Here is a 16,467-nt window from a genome sequence, read left to right on the forward strand (position 1 = left end):
TCCTCGTGTGCTAGCTCCGGGGCTTTGTTTCGGGTTGGCCTGTGCAGGGTTCTGCTCAGCAGTGACAGGAACTACCCTCTCCTCGCTCAAAAGCAGCAAACCACCAAGGACCTTGTCAATGTCAACATAAGGCTTTATGGCTCTCACTACAAAGAAAGTGACATAGTTTATTGTGGAGCCAAATGACCGTGGCCCAGGAACATAGAATCAGTCTGCCCCTAACGCCCTGTCCCAATATAATAACAGTTTCATGAAGTGTTTACAGTTGCAAACCAAATCATGGCCTTTTAATAATATAGACATGAATATCAGGTAGTTGGGTGTGGTGGTTTGAGTATGCCTTGCCCATGGGAAACGTCATGATGAGGAGGTAGAGCCTTGTTGAAACATGTGAGGAAGACGAGTCTTCTCTCTGCTGTCGATGTCCTCAGATCGAGGTGTTGAACTCTTATCTTCAACACCATGTCTGCCTGGACACTGCCATGATGAAACTGGACTGCACCTCTGAACCTGTGAGCCAGCTACAATTGAATGTTTGCCTTCACTAGCGCTGCCTGCGTCGTGACGTTCCTTTACAGCAACGGAAACCTAAAACACTGGGCCAGAGCAAGTGAGGAAGCCTCCACCCCAGGCCTCATGCACTTTCTCATGACAGCCTTTGTGCTGTCAGAAGCTTGTGGTCTGTAAAGAATATCAGGACACAGAAGTGGACAATGGATGCCTATCAAGGGAGCTAAGACAACCCAAGATAACTTGGCTCTGGGCCTCCAACATGCTAACGCCACAATCAATCAGGCCCAGCACGTAAAGTCTTGAACACGATCTAGCTTTCGACTTCAGCCTCATAACAGCAGAGTTCCCATTGGTTCCCACTGGTCCCAGTGGTCTTCAGCCTTTGGACATCGTTTTGTCTTTTAGCTTGGCAGGTGAGCCATGTTTTATTTTTATTATTCTAATATTATTGAGAAAACATTGAATTTGACCTTGCCTGGCCCTCCTCCACCTCTTCTCTGCTTCCCAGTGCATGGGAACAGAGGAACCTTCCACATTCAACCTCTGTTCTGATCTTAATTTCCCCACTTTAACTATCATCACCAAAAGTGGTCCTGCCTCTCTGTGGCTTCAGGAGGGGAGGATGGCCCCTGGGTACAGGTGACTCAGCAGAGTAGAGGGAAACCCTCAGCCGCAGGTGGAGGGTGATTCACATGGAAAGTGATAACTTTCCTTTTAAAGGGGGGAGGAGGGGGCTGTCGAGGTCTCAACAGGTTAGAGCACTTGCTACTGTTGCGAGGACCAGCGTTGGGTTCCCACCTTTGATGTTAGGTGCTCACAGCTGCCATTGTGCGCGCCTGTGCGCGTGCGCCACGTGCATGTGTGACTTTTTTGTTGCCATGACTGCGGCAATTTATAGAAGAAAAAGTTTGTTTGTACTTAAGGTTCGAGGGTTAGAGTTCATGACGACAAAGCAGAGGCCTGGCAGCTGGCAGCTGAAGCTGAGGGCTCTGTGGGAATGGCCAAGGCTTTGAAATCTCAGAGTCCATCCTTACACCCCAACTCCCGACCCCACCACGTACTTCTTTCATCAAGGCTACACCTCCTAAGCTTCCTCAGCAGGAGACCAAGCACTCAGATGTCTGTGCCTGTGTGGGACTTTCTCATTCAGACCTCCACAGTTTGTCTGTGTGACTCGGGAGACAGCACGCGTCCCACAGTGTGGGCTACTGAGCTCAGGCTTAGGGAGGAGGAGAGCTGTACCTGCTGAGCCATCTCGCCGCCATTTCCGTAGTTCTGAGAGAGAGAGAGCGAGAGAGAAAGAGAGGGAGAGAGAGAGAGAGAGAGAGAGAGAGAGAGAGAGAGAGAGAGAGAGAGAGAGAGAGAGAGAGAGAGAGAGAGAGAGAGAGAGCTTTACACAAAGACAAACCACTTCTAAAGCCCGGAGAAGAGTGCCCAGCACAAAGCGATTCTCCAGGAAATCTCTACTGTTAAATTGTATACGGGTTCTAATTGCTAGCACTGCACTGCTCTAATGATAAAAGAACTGTAGCAGCCCTTGGTGCTGAAAGGAAGGTGACCCACAATTACCCTCAGTGAGTTTCATTAGCAATGAAAAGGGCTCAAGGTCATGGTTGGGCCTCTAAATGGGCAGAAGAAAATCACACAGGAAAAAAGAATTAATATAAGGCATTCTAACAATGATGGAGCTTATGTTTAAGAGAAAGAGGATGCTTCCATTTAAAACCTGAAGGGGGGGGGTTATTTAGAGAGAGACAGGGACAGGGACAAAGGTGATTGTGCTGATGAGAGATAACAGGACAGCTTTCAGGGCACCTCCAGAGCAACCCCCACCCCAGGAGTCTCCAGTCCCATTTCCCCAAACAAAGAATTTTGACTTTTTATAACCTTACGGGAGTAGCAGGAGGTTTCCGTTCTGTATGGCCTATGTAACAGAGCCCTCAGAGGAGATGGGGATCAAATTGTGAAGCCTGTCACGTCACAATACAAACTGTTTTTTAACTCTCTGTCCCAGGGCGTGTGGGGGGTGGGGCGGGGCATAGAGGTGTGGCCTAATATAGGCTATAGGATCTGACTAGTGGGCCAAGAAAGACACAATGCTATCAAGAGAAGGAGGGGAAGAGGAAGTGGGGGGGGGGAAGGTGGTGGCTGAAAGAGAAAGGGGAAAAAGAGAGAGAGGGAGAGGGCATTCCCCTTATTTAAGTGGGAGGTGAGCCAAGTAGATTCTGGGAATATGGTGCCTGTTGTCTTGGCAACGGGTCTGCAGGTCCTGCTGTTGCCTGTGTGATGTCATAGGTTTGGGAGGTCCTGATGCCAACAGCATAAGCATGAAGCAGTGAATCCTTCATTTGTCCAGACCCAGTCTCCAGGGCCACAGCTTCCTCCACAGACGTCGCCCTGCCCATCCACTGGGGTTGTTAGCATCTTTCTCTCCTCTTGAGGAAACACAACCGCTTGGGACTCAGTTCCTTTTTCAGATTTATGTCTTTCAGTCAAAGTCTAAGTAAGTCCTTGGTTTTATAAATAATGGCAGATGGTAAGAATGGGTCCTCTCCTTCCCTTCCTCCCTCCTTCCTTCCCTACCCGCCCTTCCCTCCCTTATGCCCTTTCTTCTTCCTTCCTACTATAATATGCATTTAGAAATAGCTTTTACTAAAGACAGTCTCCTCACCCCTTGGGCCCACAAGGTAGCTGCTATAGTTAACATTACTTTTCTTTTCTTTTCTTTTCTTTTCTTTTCTTTTCTTTTCTTTTCTTTTCTTTCTCTCTCTCTCTCTTTCTTTCTTTCTTGTTGTTGTTGTTTTTTGAGACAGGGTTTCTCTGTGTGGCCCTGGCTGTCCTGGAACTCACTCTGTAGACCAGGCTGGCCTCAAACTCAGAAATCCACCTACCTCTGCCTCCCAAGTGCTGGGATGAAAGGTGTGAGTCACCCAGCCATAGTTAGCATTTCTATTTGCTGTGACTAGATGACACAGCGACTCTTAGAAAGGGCAACATTTAACTGGGGCTGGCTTGCAGTTCAGAGGTTCAGTCCGTTGTTGTCGTGACAGAACGCATGGTCCCATGCAGGCAGACGGTGCTAGAGAGGCAGCTGTCAGCTTTGGATCTGGATTTGCAGAACGCAGTAAGACAACAGCACTCAGACTGGCTTGAGCTTCTGAAATCTCAAGCCCACCCGCAGTGACACATTTTCTCCAAATAGGCCACACCTCCTAATAGTGCCACTCCCTATGGATCTATGTGGACATTCTCATCAAACCACCACGGTGAGTAGAAGCAGAGCCTAGCATTACTCTCCATTCTGGTCTATCTGATTTCCCTAGCCTCAGACTCCTGCTTGCCTCTGTATAAGCATGGTAGTCACCAAGGAGTGAGTGTTTGACACCTTACCTAGCCTGTCTCATTCTGGCTGAAGGCAGGGTCAAGTCATTATGTTAAACCAATGCCTCTAGGAATGGACTCTCCACCAGCAGGTGGGGCAGTTATCCGCAAGGGTGAGGCTATACACTGGAGAAGCAGCCACCTCCTCAGATCAGCTTGTCTGCTCCAGCAATAGAGACTTCTTAGGATCACCTTGCAGAGCCAAATGAAGACAGTGATCAGTGACAGCACAGAGCAGAACCTCTGAAGGGCACAGACTCTGGCCTGTGCTTCACTCTTCTACTTAAACCTAAAGCTCACTAGACTGGTGTCACGCCTACAGTCCCAGCAATCAGAGCCACAAGGAGCACCCTTAAGTTCGAGGCCAGCGTGGTCTACATAGTGAATTCCAGGCCAAGTAGGGCTACACAGAGAGGATTTAACTCAAAATCAAACAAACTGACATGGGAAGAATGCAAGAGCCTAAGGATGGGGAGGAGCCATGCAAAATGCCATGTTCTAGACACAGAATTGCAGACACGAACTCAGAGGCTGACAGCTATGGCTACCCAAGGCCTGCACAAGATGGGCCATCAATCTTCTATCATGATGGGGAGACTTATAAGGCCTTACCCCTCCTGGACCAGGAGCTTTTGGCATGAACAGTTGCTGGGGAAGGCAGCCTTCTTCTCAGTGCTGTAATCACTGTTAAGTTGCCCATCCATGGGTGGGTGAGATGGCTCCACAGGTAATGACAGTTGCCACCAAGCCTGACACCCTGGGTTTGATCTCTAGGACCTGATAGGTTTTCTTCACTGATAAAACAAGCCAATTCAGCTGGGCGGTGGTGGCGCACACCTTCAATCCCAGTACTTGGGAGGCAGAGGTAGGTGGATTTCTGAGTTCGAGGCCAGCCTGGTCTACAGAGTGAGTTCTAGGACAGCCAGGACTACACAGAGAAACCCTGTCTCAAAAAAAAAAAAAAAAAGCCAATTCAAACAGAATCAAGAATATAAGGGTTGCTGATCAGAAGAGAAGGGCGGGACCTTTTGGCCTATTCCATTTTAGTCTTTGTTCTCAAACCCGTGGCCTAACAAGATCCACAGGGTAGAAGGAAAGAGCCAACTCCTGGAGGCCTCTGACCTACACACACATACACACATTCATACACATATACACATACATATATAGAACTCATATATGTTTACACGCACAGGCACGCACATACACACACAGACACATATGACATGTATATATGCACACTGAGTCATAACAAAACAACAAAACAAACAAAAATGACTCATGAAAATATGAAGGGGTTCCCTGTAAGGTTCAAGGGACATCACAGCAGAGGGGCAGAAGGATTTGAACAAATCAGAGAACTAGGATACTGCGGCTTCTACATATGTGACACTGGACCTTATATATATGACAGCTACGCCCAAGAATTCTTAACAATATGGTCACCTAACCAAGACCTTCACAATGACACCAGTTGATATGCCAACATGAACAGGGGAAATCTCACAGGGATCCAATCCTAGATGAAGAGCTACAGACCATTAACAAGACACACACACACACACATACACACACACAAACACACAGACACATACACACACAGAGGGAGAGACAGAGAAAGAGACACAGAGAGACAGACACACACATACACAGAGTCAGAGATTACATTTCCCTGATAGAGACAGAGATAGACAGACACACACACACACATACACATACACACACACACACACACACACACACACACACACACACACACACAGAGACAGAGACAGAGACAGGCAGGCAGAGGTTACATCTCCCTGCTTCCCTTGCAGACTACAGGAATCATTCCTGCTCATTCACACCCCATCGGAGGCCACATGTCACCATCCACATTGGCCGTCCACACACATGGGTGATAACTTGCTGCCCTCCCTACAGCTGCTTCTTAATAACCAAACCCTATCCAACCCCAAAAAGGTTACCCTAGGTTCCATGGTAGCACATAGAATCACTTTCATGGAGCGTCACAGTTACAGAATTAAGAGAGTTATAAATCAAGGCATTTTTAAACGTTGGCGGGAACATCAGAGACAAGTTCTAGCAGGGTGGGGGGATCTCTCCTATTGGTCTCAGATGCTATCTGATAGCATCTTAGCGTCAAGGTAGTCGGAAGCTAGTGGTCTGCTAAGGTACTAACTCCAAAAGGTTTTCACCTGTTAATCACTGGATATTAGCTCAGATAAAGACGTGAGCTAGGAAAGTTGAGGGGGGTAAAGCTAGCCTAAGACAAAGTATAATTAAACTTCAAATCTGCAACCTTCCAACCTCTGAACAGCCAACACTGTGATTCTAACCTGTCGATCAATCACGCAGACACGGCTTCTTCCCACGAATTCTCCTTCACAGGGGTCTGAAGCACGCCTCTGTGTGTGTGTGTGTGTGCATGTGTCTGTGTGTGTGCATGTGTGTGCATATGTCTGTGTGTGTGCATGTGTGTGCATATGTCTGTGTGTGTGCATGTATGTGCATGTGTCTGTGTGTGTGCATGTGTGTGCATGTGTCTGTGTGTGTGCATGTGTGTGCATGTGTCTGTGTGTGTGCATGTGTGTGTCCCTGTGTATGCATGTCTGTGTGTCTGTGTGTCTGTGTGTGCATATGTCTGTGTGTGTGCATGTGTGTGTGTCTGTGTGTGTGCATGTGTGTGTGTGTGTGTGTGTCTGTGTCTGTGTGTCTGTGTGTGTGTGTGTCTGTGTGTCTGTGTGTGTGTGTGTCTGTGTGTCTGTATGTATGTGTGTCTGTGTCTGTGTGTCTGTGTCTGTGTGTCTGTGTGTGTGTGTGTGTGTGTCTGTGTGTGTGTGCGTGTGTGTGTGTGCGTGTGTGTGTGTGCGTGTGTCTGTGTGTGTGTGTGTCTGTGTGTCTGTATGTATGTGTGTCTGTGTGTCTGTGTCTGTGTGTCTGTGTGTGTGTCTGTGCGTGTGTGTGTCTGTGTGTGTGTCTGTGTGTCTGTGTGTGTGTGTCTGTGTATGTGTCTGTGTGTGTGTCTGTGTGTGTCTGTGTGTGTGTATCTGTGTGTGTGTGTGTCTGTGTGTGTGTCTGTGTGTCTGTGTGTGTGTATATGCATGCACATGTGTATGTGCAAATATTGAAAGAGAAGAGAACAAACGCCTGGGTGAGGGAGCTACACAGCTGTCTCAGTGTGACTGATTTCTCTCTACCCACGATGCATGCAGTCATGGCCAATAGTCCTAATCAAAACTCAGGTTAGAGAGAGGAAATGTCACAGATTGCATGGAAGTTGCCTAGGACACAGGAACCTCAGAAATGGAAACCTAAAAATCCAGAAAAATGTTATGCTTAGGTTTGCTGAAGAATGAGCAGGTTGATGTAACTACACAAAGGGAATAATGTAATGGCCAGACTGGGAGGGAGCCTCCAGGGACCAATCTGCCTGGATGCTGTGTGGCTTGCTTTCCTCCTAGCCTGGGGCAGGGCTCCTCTGTAATGGGAGTTTTCAAAGGCAAAGGGAGAGCTGCAGTGCACAGTTTTATGGCCCTAGTGGACCAGGTGGTTCTAGTTTCAGTGACAAACTCCAGGGAAGAAGATATTCTACTTTCTAGAAAGAAAAAAAGAAAAAGAAAAAAGAAAACAAGAAACAAAGACCTTAAATTCACTATAATGAAAAAAAGGTGGAATTCCCAGAAAGCTAAAGCCATAAATTTTTTGATCCAATCTAATGTTGATTGAACTTAAGCCAATATATGGTATGTTTGAATTAGAACAACAGAATTAAAGACTTGAAAGGGAGAGATAACTTGATGATAGTATCTGAAATGAAAAGATAATTAAGCATTTAATCATTTTCCTGGCTTTCTGCAAAAAGTTTTTGCCTTATATAAAATACTTTAACTTTCTAGTGTTCTTTCTGCACATATACATGTAGGCATACTATGTGTACAGAGGATTAGCTATGATGAATCCTGAGGCCTGAGACTCCCCTCAGGCTGCAACAACAGGGTACATAGTGGATCACATGACATAGCACACATGGCTACTGCGCTGACAGGATACGGGATGAGTACTAAGATCCTTTGAGGGGTTGGGCTGAGGAGCATGGACTCCCTATTGGCTGGACCTCTGATGTACTCAAAAGTGATGAACCACAAATAGTTCCTCAGCCTCCATCAGAGTCCTGCCATAGCTCACAATAGGTCACTGGGCAGGCAGCATGTTGGTATTCCTCTCTTGGAAGTGCTCTGTCTTAGGGTTTGACTGCTGTGAACAGATACCGTGACCAAGACAAGTATTATAAAGAACAATATGTAATTGGGGGTGGCTTACAGGTTCAGAGGTTCATCATCAAGGCAGGAACATGGCAGCATCCAGGCAGGCATGGTACAGGAGGAGCTGAGAGTTCTACATCATCATCTGAAGGCCTCTAGGAGAAGACTGGCTCCCACGAGGTTAGAAGGAGGGTCTCACTGACCACCCCCACAGTCACACACCTACTCCAGCAAGGCCACACCACCTAATAGTGCCACTCCCTGGGCCAAGCATATATAAATCATCACATTCCACTCCCCGGCCCCCATAGGCTTGTTCAAATATATGAGTCTATGGTGGCCATATCATAATTAAAAAAATACATTTAGCCCAACTTCCCAAGTCCCCATAGTTCATAGCAGTCTCAACAATGTCAGAAGTCCGAAGTTCAAGGTCTCTTTTGAGATTCATCCAATCACTTAACTGTAATCCACAAAGCAAGACAGGAAATCAGCTGGGCAAACTCCAAACTCTTCATCTCATGTCTGATGTCAATGTGGTTTTCAGATCTCCAACTCCTTTTTCATCTTTGTTAACTGCAACAACTTCTTTCTCCTGGGCTCGTTCCGCTCCCTGTTAGCAGCTTTCCTCAGCAAGAATCCTACAGCTCTGATATCTCTAACATCTTGGGGTCTCCAAGGCAACTTCATGTTCCAACTTCTTGCCTGGATTTAAGCTTTTCTTCATTTCGAACTTGGTCTGTCCCAGGCTGGCCTTGAACTCAGAGATCTGCTTGGCTTTATCTCCTGAGATTAATGTTGTGTGTCACTGAAAGAAAGATGAAATTTCAAGACCTGTAAGTCATATAAAGTACTCAGAAATTGCTGGTTGTTTGTGAGCCTAGATGCTGCCTGGGGCTGAGAAAAAAGAAAAACAAACCTGGGTATGCCCCGTAGTTAAAACATTCCTGGGAACAGCTTGACTATAAGATAAAGAGGAATGTGAAGACATAACAGGGCTATCTAAGCTGAGTCAACAACTCACAGAACTCTGACACCCTGCACGTACATGTAATTTTTCTGCTGATGTTTGAATAAGCCAATAGTGTGTCGCTATGCTGAATTCCACACCCCTAAGTCCCTTACCCCATAAAAATCCCCAGCTTACAAGCCTTGTGGCCGACATCCATTATCTCCTGTGTGGGATGCATGTCGGTCCAGAGCTCCGTCATTAAACGTCCTCATGTAATTACATCAAGATGGTCCTTCGTGATTTTTTGGGTGCACACTGAATTGGGAATTGAGTGGGGATCTCCCCACTAGGTTCTAACATCACCATGCCTAGATCTAAACTCAGCTGGGTAGGATCCTGCCCCAAAGTCCCACTGCCTTAATTTGTTATCTCCTTGAACACAGAACTCAGCCCCATTTCACTTCCAGGCACCCCTTTAACACTCAAACCATATATTCTATATTTTTCCTTTCTCAGCTTGCTATGCTTGTTTAAAATGCTCTTCATGAGAACAAGTTCTCTGCTGGATGTTTCTGAGACTTCCTTTGTCAATGCAATTAATCTGAGTCTCTTCACTTTAGCCTCAGGCAGACTCTTCAGACAAGGGCAGAAAGTAGTCACATTCTTCACCAAAATACCACAAAACAGTCTCTAGGCCACATATTGAAATTCTCCACTGAACTCTCTTGGGCCAGGCTTCCACAATTCAAATCACCCTCAGTAACAAAGTCTTCCATATTCCTACTAGGATGGCCCACTGAGCCCTATTTAAAGCATTCTACTGCTTTCCAAATCCAAAATCCCCAAACCATATTCTGCCAAACTAAAGCATGGTCAGGCCTATTGCAGCAGTACCCCACTCCCTGTACCAGCTTCTGTCTTAGCTAGGGTTTTACTGCTATGAACAGACACCATGACCAAGGCAATTTTTATAAAGGACAACATTCAACAGGGGCTGGCTTACAGATTCAGAGGTTCAGTCCAGTATCATCAAGGTGGGAACATGGCAGCATCCAGGCAGGCATGGTGCAGGAGGAGCTGAGAGTTCTACATCTCCATCTGAAGGCTGCTCGAAGAATACTGACTTCCAGGCAGCTAGGGTGAGGGTCTTAAGCCCATGCCCACAGTGACATGCCTACTCCAACAAGGCCACACCTCCTAATAGTGCCACCCCCTGGGCAAAGCATATACAAACCATCACATATTTCTACTCTTGGGAGTTCTTTCTCACTTGTCCTTAATAATCTGCCGTTGCTCTGCTCCCTCCTTGTCCTTATCCCTTGTTCTCCTTGGGTGTGAGACAACAAATTCAAAAGTCACTGGCTTGAGTTGACTTCTAGTTCCACTCTGTTGCTGATAAAACATTCTGATTGGACACACAAACTTTATATGCCCCAGTACAGGGGAACGCCAGGGCCAAAAAAATGGGAATGGGTGGGTAGGGAAGTGGGGGGGGAGGGTATGGGGGACTTTTGGGATAGCATTGGAAATGTAATTGAGGTAAATACGTAATAAAAAAATATTAAAAACAAAACAAAACCATTCTGACCAAAAGCCACTTAGGAGAGAAAGGGTTTGTCTCACATTTCCAGGTCATAATCCAGGCATGTGGCAGGCTTATGGTTATCTAGCCTTTTTTTTTTTTTAATGTCTTTTTTTTCCATATTTTTTTATTGGGTATTTATTTCAATTATATTTTCAATGCTATCCCAAAATTCCCTCACATTCTTCCCCTCCCATATCTAGGCTTTTAATACCAGCCTAGTGCTACCTGCCAAGGGAATTGTGTCACCCATAGTGGGCTGGATTCTCTTATGTAGCCTCCCCTCCCCCAGCCTTAATGGTTCCACTGTTTACACCTGGATGGAGCTTGCCGCTCAATCGTTCTGCCACACCCACTGCTGGAACCTGCCACTTTGCTGTTCCGAAGCCATCACGTGATCACCCTGCTACTGGACCCCAAGATTATTTGGCGGGAATTGGGCCCCTCCCCCTTCCTTTATAACTCAGTGCCAGAATAGTAAAAATTGAACCTTGAGCAGAGACTTTTGTCTTGGTTCCTTCCTTATCTCGCACAGCCCAGCCCCTCTTCTCTTCCAGGTTTCCAAAATGCCTTTCTAGGCTAAAACCCAGGTTATAATCTACTGGCCAGACACAACAATCTTATACCAATTAACAATAAAGACAAGCCCCTATAGAAGTGCCCACAGGCCAATCTCATCTGGGCAATCTCTCAGCTAAGACTTCCTTCTCAGATGATGCTAGGCCAGTGGTTCTCAACCTTCCTAAAGCTACCTACATAATGCCACCCTTTAATATAGTTCTTCATGTTGTAGTGACCCTCAAACATAAAATTAATTCATTGCTATTTCATAACTAATTTTGCTACTGTTATGAATCATAATGTCAATATCTGATATGCAGGCTGTCGGATCTGCTACCTCTGTGAAAGGCTCATTCAACCCCCAAAGGGGTGGTGAGCACAGGTTAAGAACTGCTGCTCCAGGCTGTGTCATTGACAATTAACACTAACTAGTGACTGCTGTCCACTGGCCACCCTTGCTCCCGGAGTTAGTTCAACAAGAGCTGGAAAAAAAAAACTCAGAAAAAATATTCAAAACAAATCAACTGAACAAGCTTTGTGGGTTTTTTTGTTTGTTTGTTTTGTGGTGTTGTTGTTGTTGAGTTGTTGCTGTTGCTGTTGTTGTTTTTAATGTTAATGGTACTGGAGATTAAATCCAGCACCTGGGTCCCTAATATTGATGAGTGCTTTAGCCCTGAACTACATGCCAGCTCTGAAAGACTTGATGGTGAAATACATGTCAGATTAACTTCTTGTCCTTCTGAAACTCCATTGACGTCCACTTTGTTGTTATAAGAAGAAAAGTACCCATAGGAGCAAAGAGCAGGGGAGGAGGGGAGGAAGGGAAGGAGAAGGAGGGGAGGAGAAGAGGACTGCCCTAGAGCAGCCGAGAAGGGCGCTGAGAAAGAAAACTTTAGAGAAAGGAGGGCAGAAGGCAGGAGCAGCTAAGACAAGGGCTCCCCCAGGCTGCTGCAAGATTGCCAGGGAGCCGAAGAAGCTTTGCAAAGTGCCTTTAATGGCAACAAGTCAAGAAGGGAGAGGCATGGCTTCTAGAGTTAAGTCCAAGGTTAAATAGAAGCCTACCCTAGTGCTGGCTGACCTTGAGAAGGGGACGAGGCCAGAATCTAGGAGAGGGGTGATGTGTAGCACCCCCAGGGGAAACACCAAGTTCTCCACACTGGGTACAAGAGTCGTGGCATAGAAGCAGAAGCCAAAAAAAAAAAAAAAAAAAAAAAAAAAAAAAAACCTTCCAGAGCCACATTCCAGTCAGGACAGAGGTCGTCCATGCTGGCTGTAACTGCCCTCCATGCTCACTGTGAGGCAGGCTCAGACCCTGACTATCACACTGAAGGAAAATAAACTCTACAACACAGAATTTGGATTTTTGTTTTTAGAGACAGGGTGTCCTGTACAGCCCTCGATGTCCTGGAACTCACTCTGTAGACCAGGCTGGACTTGAACTCAAAGAGATCCTCCTTCCTTTGCCTCCTGAGTGCTCGGATTAAAGACATGCGCCACTCTATGCAGCCAGAGTTTGGGCTTTTGCGCTTGACCTCAACCTTAAGAGAAGAAATTGCATCTGTTAAGTACCTGGGAAATAGTCATTTTTATTATTCTACTGAACTCATATTTATTTAAGTTTTGGTCAAAGACATCTTTTGAGGTCTAAAATGAAGTGAACTGATTGTCTGCTAATGCCCCAGACTGGCTTGGTTCTCCTTTCCTTGAAAACTTTCCTCGTCCTCGTCTCGGGGTACAGAGCCGTCACAGGACTCTGAATCTCCCTGGCATTGATCTAACATTCGCAGCTTCAGTGGAAGCCCTTATCATTCACAGAGGACCTCTTCTCTCAGCCTTAAAGCTGTGGGATGGTGGGGACTGAGGGGCTAAGTGGACAGGGTCTTACACATCCTCTCCTACCCAAAGCAGTCAGTACTGATATGTTTTCTATTTGAGACTTTCACCCAGAGAAAGGCATCATAATGCAGAAAAGGGGATTTGAAAACATATTGAGTGAGATGACCTGAGCTCACATTTTATGCCCCAAACGAGCCTTCTTTTACAGCAAGTGCCTGGAACTGCAGAGCGAGCACAACCCAGCACAAAATGAAATCCAAGGCCCATAGTTCACGAAGCACTACCAATGGCCGTCATGGTGACATAGACCTATAATTCTGGGACTTGGGAGGCAGAAAGGAGGATTCCAAATTCAAGGACAGCTTGGTCTACATAGGCCAGCTAGGACTATTCAATATGACTCTCTCAATAAAGAAAAGAAAAGAGGAAGAAAAAAAAGTTCTAAAACATAAAATTATTCTTGGTGATGTATAACTGCAATCATAGTATTCAGAAGGCAGAGGTAGAAAGATCTTCAAACATTCAGGGCTGGCCTGGGATATGTGAGAATTTGTATTCTCAAAAGAATGCTACTACTGCTTCTGCTGCTGCTACTACTACTACTACTACTAATAATAATAATAATAATAATAATAGTAATAGTAATAATAGTTTGTTTTTTAAGTAGAGCCATCAAGATGGCTAAAGGTGTTTCCTGATAAGCCTGACAGCCTGGGTTTGATCTCAGGACTCACATGGTAGAAGGAGAGAACTGATCTTTGCAAATTGCCTACTAACCTCCACATGTGCTGCACACATGTATAAATTCATAAATAAATTAAATGAAAAACAAAAGTCAACTGAAAAGTAACTCAAGAATAAACCTGCCATCTTCTGTCTTTCAACTTGTCACAGTGTTTCCATTTGCTGGGTGATGTCATTTCAAGTAAAGGGAAAGTAAAATTTCAAGCTATTAGTGTAAAAGTTACCGTTTATCTTTACGTCATACATCGGTTTCAGATGCAAATACTAACTCAAACAGAACCAATAAGTAAGCAACTCATATTCCATGGTTTGTATATGTGTGTATATTTCACAATTATTACAAACAGTAGGAGTTGCAAAAAGCCTATTCTGGTGTTTTTATTTTAAATCTTGGTTTATGGCATCAGACTCAACCTTTAACTGATATATAAGGACTCAAAGGAGCAGGAAAGTTCCTGCCTTTTCTTCCCTTTGTCTATCTCCAGGAGACCTGGTTGGGTGATACAGGAAAGAGCTGGATTAGTGGGTAAAGGCTCCTGCAAGCCTAACTGATGGCCTGAATTTGATCCCTGAGACTCACATGGTAGAAGGAGAGAACCAACTCTTGCAAGTTGTCCTCTGACCTCCACACATGCCACACAGCACACACTCCCCCACCCCTCCTCACCCACCGCCACACAAGTAAATAAATACAATTTAATTTAAAAGAAAAAACATGGAGTAGTCTCTCCCCACACCCATCTTCCCTGCTCACTGAGTCCTCTGGGGCACCCTCAGCATCACTCAGCCTCCTGCTATCTCCATCAGACATTGATTATCCTGCCACCTCTCTGCCCACCTTCATCAGACCTGAAACCATTCAGCCCAAGGATACCCATCAGAGGTCTTCCACACAAGGATCACTGAGGTTAGGCCCCCTCCCAATACCTTCCTCAAAAGGAATATCCAGGGACTAAAGCCACTCAGATAGCTAAAGGCCTTCAAAAGAACAGAATTAACAAAAAACCAGGCAATATGATGCCTTCAGAACTCAGCTCCTACAGCAAGCTCTAGACATCCTAACACAACCAATGCACAAGAAAATTATCTTACATCCAATCTTATAAAGATGATAGAAGCCTTTAAAGAGGAACAAATTCCTTAAAGCAATACAGGGAGATGAAATTGATCAGGTAGAGGCCTTTAAAGAGGAAACAATTAAATCCCTTAAAGAAATACAGGAAAATACAATTAACCATGCAAGACCTAAAAATGAAAATAGAAACAATAAAGAAAACACAAACTGAGGGAATTCTTGAGATGGAAAGCCTAGGGAAGAGAACAGGAGTCACCAACAACATACAAGAGATGAGGAGAGAGTCTCAGGAATAAAAGATACAATAGAAGAAATTGATACATCAGTGAAAGAAAACATTAAATCTAAGACAATCCTGACATCATAAAACATCCAGGAAATCTGGAATACCATGAAAAGACCTAACCTAAGAATAACAGGAATAGAAGAGGATGAAAAGTCCCAGTTCCAAGGCCCAGAAAATATTCTCAACAAAATCATAGAAGAAAACCTTCCCAACATAAAGAAAGTGATGTCTATAAACATTGAAGAAGTTTTTAGAACACCAATTAGACTGGACCAGAAAAGAAAATCCTCCTCCTGCCACATAATAATTAAAGCACAAAATCTTCAGAACAAAGAATATTAAAAGTGGCAAGGAAAAAGGCCAAATAGCATACATATGTAGACCTATCATAATTACACCCAAGTTCTGAAGAGAGACTAAAAAAGCTAGATATCTTATAACCTCTAAAACAAAACAAAACAAAACAAAACAAAAACATAGATACCAACCTAGACTACTATACTCAGCAAAACCATAGATGTAGAAAATAAGGTATTTCAAGACAAACTGAAATTTAAACCACATCTATGCACAAATCCAGCCCCAAAGAAAATACTAGAAGAAAACCTTCAACACAAGGAGGATAATTACAACCAAGAAAATGTTAGCAAAACAAGGGAAGTTCCACACATATACCACCACCACCACCATCAGAACAACAAGACCTAACAACCATTGGTCATTAATATCTCTCAACATCGATGAACTCAATCCCGTAACAAAAAGATGCAGGGTAACAGCATGGATGTGAAAACAGGACCCATCATCCTGCCACATGCAAAACACACACCTCAGTGATAACGATAGACATTACCTCAGAGTAAAGGACAAGAAAAAAGCTTTGCAAGCAAACAGACTCAAGAGGCAAGCTGGAGTAGCCATTCTGATATCTATTAAAATAGACATTTAACCAAAATTCATAAAAAGACAACAGAAGGACAATTCAAACTCATCAAAGGAAAAAAAAATCTACCAAGACAATATTTCAATTCTGAACATCTATGCCCTAAACACAAGGGCACCCACATTTGTAAAAAACACATTGCTAAAGTTTAAATCACACATTGAACCCTATAGGATTGTTGGACCAGCATCTGCTCTGCCACTGGGCATGGCCTCTTGGGGAGACAGAAGGCAAGAGTTTTACTTAGCTTATCCCATGTCACCACCAGGGTGGGTGCTGGACTGTAGGGAAGCCAGAGACATCATTCTGGGAGTGGGAAAGTGCAGTAT

The 16,467-nt window shown here is 44.8% G+C and overlaps 1 long non-coding RNA gene across 1 annotated transcript; it reads right to left on the minus strand.

Annotated features, from left to right (window-relative positions):
* Nucleotides 1-294: 294 nt before the first annotated feature.
* On the minus strand, nt 295-2,433 carry LOC147000346 (uncharacterized). Its single transcript, XR_015045811.1, has 3 exons — nt 2,406-2,433; nt 1,756-1,788; nt 295-521 (listed from the first exon to the last, which is right to left on the minus strand). It is a non-coding gene; the product is annotated as an uncharacterized LOC147000346 (long non-coding RNA).
* Nucleotides 2,434-16,467: the final 14,034 nt, after the last annotated feature.

The sequence above is a fragment of the Mus caroli genome, unplaced genomic scaffold, assembly GCF_978045245.1.
Source record: "Mus caroli unplaced genomic scaffold, Mus_caroli_1 scaffold_18, whole genome shotgun sequence".
NCBI classification, from domain to species: Eukaryota; Metazoa; Chordata; class Mammalia; order Rodentia; family Muridae; genus Mus; species Mus caroli.